The sequence below is a fragment of the Triticum aestivum genome, chromosome 1B (genome assembly GCF_018294505.1).
Source record: "Triticum aestivum cultivar Chinese Spring chromosome 1B, IWGSC CS RefSeq v2.1, whole genome shotgun sequence".
NCBI lineage: Eukaryota > Viridiplantae > Streptophyta > Magnoliopsida > Poales > Poaceae > Triticum > Triticum aestivum.
Window position 1 is genome coordinate 525949313 of NC_057795.1, and position 2827 is coordinate 525952139.

At 43.0% G+C, this 2827-nt stretch overlaps 1 protein-coding gene across 3 annotated transcripts in view; it reads right to left on the reverse strand.

Annotated features, from left to right (window-relative positions):
- Positions 1–2554, reverse strand: part of LOC123136405 (cilia- and flagella-associated protein 99) — a 7121-nt gene extending 4567 nt beyond the window's left edge. For 2 of the 3 annotated variants that reach the window (XR_006466909.1, XM_044555761.1), the window contains exon 1: positions 2360–2554. The gene's annotated coding sequence lies outside the window, so the exon portion shown is untranslated. The remainder of the gene's footprint in view (positions 1–2359) is intronic. The other variant, XM_044555776.1, reaches the window with a different exon arrangement.
- Positions 2555–2827: the final 273 nt, after the last annotated feature.

Genomic DNA, 2827 nt, shown 5'->3' on the forward strand with positions numbered 1-2827 from the left:
CTTGAGGAGTTGCTTGTCGAGATGCTAGTTTAGATGCTTGAGGAGTTGCTTGTCGAGATGCTTGAGGAGATGCTTGAGAAGTTTCTCGTTGAGATGCTTGAGGAGATGCTTGTTGAGATGCTTGAGGAGTTGCTTGTCGAGATGCTAGTTCAGATGCTTGAGGAGATGCTTGTTGAGTTGCTTGTCGAGATGCTTGTTGAGATGCTGGAGGAGTTGCTTGTTAAGATGCTTGTGATTATTTGTGTGGAGTATGTGTGTAACTCCTTGTTTGTGTGCAGTATATGTAAACCCCTTGTGAAATTACTCCATATGTTTGCAAAAGGCTTCTATGGACTGGATTTTACTCCATATATATGATCATTTTTGTTTGAAAAGTTTAATTTAATTTTGTGAGGAGTGCATCATTTGTGTGATCATTTTTGTTTAATTAAGAGAGAAGAGGAGAGGGCACTGGAAGAGAGAGAAAGTAAGAAGAGAGGGCAACACACACACACACACACACAGAGAGAGAGCTGGAAGATAATCAAGCACTCCAAGAAGAAAGAAAGAAGAGAAAAGAAGAGAGAAATAGGAGTACTCCATTAGTGAAAGTTTCATTTGGTTTCATTTGATTTAGGTCTCATATTGTTGCACTATTGTAAGAGGGCAAAAGAGAAAGAGAAGACAAATGAAAGAGACAAGAGGAGAGGAGAAGAGTAGTTCAGTTTAGTTTTAATTAAATGAAAAGGTTTAATTAACCAAGAACTACTCCTACTCCTACTCATACTCCAAGAACTACTCCTACTCCTACTCCAAGAGCTACTCCTACTCCTAATTTTAAATAAAACTAAACAGCAAGTCCATAGAATAGATTTTACTGAAACTACTCCTGAGTTTGAGTAGCTTGTATGGCATGTCATGATTTTACAGAAACTACTCATATCATGATTTTACTGTCATTAATATGCAAGCAACAATTAAGTTCACAATATTATGCAAGTTAACAAGCTTCAGTAGCCCAAGTTTCAGTAGACAAATTAACACAAGCTACAGACGACAACTTTTAAAAGAAGCTATAGCTGCTTCATGAGAATAAGCAAAGTTTCAGTACATTTGATCCATCTGGCCAAATCGAGAAGAAAACAAATCAGGGAAGTTTAACTAATAACTGCAGTTTACCCAGCCCCATGGTGAGAGGAAAACAAGCTGCAGTTACCACACACCCAAATTCAACCAATCTACTCCGGCCGGCCGGTTATCAAGTTCAAAGGTCTTGTTCAAAGGGAAGAAGAAGAAGAATATGTTCCATCAAAGAGGAGACGGGGTCAACCTTGATGCAAAAAGATTTTAAGTTAGTTAAAGGAAAAGGTTTCATTTTATTTTACTCCTACACTTTACTGAAAAAGAAGAGAGTAAGAGAGGACAAATGGTTCAGATAATTTTACGTTAATTGAAAGAAATGGTTTTAGTTTATCTTAATTTTACTGGAAGTTTTAAGTTAATTAAAAGAAAAGGTTTCAGATTATCTTAATTAATGGCTGCAGTTCTTTCGGTTAGTAGGGTCTGCTGCAGTTCTTTCGGTTAGCAGGGTCATTGATGGCTGCAACCACCCAATATACAGGTGAAAACGTTGTTGTGATGATATGAGTGAAAGGATAAACAAGTTGTTGCAAGAGAGATAATTCTAAGAAGTCGGAAAACTACTCCTTCTAGATCAAACAAGTTGTTACAGGAGTACTCCAACTGTAGATCAAACAAGCAGTAGCAGGAGCTACTGCACCAAAATTAACACAAGATACTGACAGCAGCAACCCAAGATTAACACAAACTACTGACAGTACCTCTATTAATCTCCTTCCCAACTGTAGATCAAACAAGCTACTCCAAAATTTGTGTTGGTCACTGCATTTCTCATCAGTGCAAATCTGCACACTACTGCATACTCATATCCTCACAACAATTCGTAACAGAGGGCCTAAAACACAGATGTTACTAAAAACTCAAAAGCCTACTGCATCAAAGCTACTCCAAATCAGTGCAAATCCACACTGGAGTAATAAAGTTTACTGCAAATCTGCACACTGGAGTAATTCAGATTTACTGCAACTTCTCTAAATCACTACAAATCAGTAACTTGTGAGCATGAAGATTATTCCTCGCCCAGCTCAACTTGAAGAATCAAGATTATTCCTCCCCCAACTAAAAAAAATGCAAGACTATTGCAATTTCCGACGACTCAGCTCACCCTTGTCTACGGGTCAACGATCCTATTCCGCAAAGAACTTGCAGACATGTCTATGGATCGAGGAAATTTCAGCAGCGCCAGGCCAGGGGAGATGGACAGGCAGACAAAGGAGCAAAGCTGTAGTGGAGAAGGGACCTTTTCTTGCATGGTTAGGAGGGGCATCCCAGCGCCGTCGTGGATGGTGCGGCAGCTCCGGATGCTGAAGATGGCGCCCTTGACCTTGAGCACGACGGCGCCGTTGGCATCGGTGATGGCGAAGTCGTCGTCGGAGAGGCTGAGCGCCTTCTTGGTCACCGTCAGCGGCACCATGTAGGGCGCGCAGAACTGGTGCCCCACCACCGGCAGCGGCACCGGTGGGGCTCCACATCAAGCGCCGTTGTGTCGCCGGAGTACTTGAGATGCGGCTCCAGATCCTCCCGCTCGGGCTCCAGATCCTCCCGCCGTCGTCTTCACGCCCGCGCCGGTGCCGCTTGGGCTCCGCTTCAGCGACTCCTCACGCCTATCCACAAGCAGATCGAGGACCAGCGCATGTGGATCCAGCTCCTCCTCGCCCAGCAGCCGTCGCCGACAAATAAAAATGGCAGCTTTGTGTGGTGGGGAGCG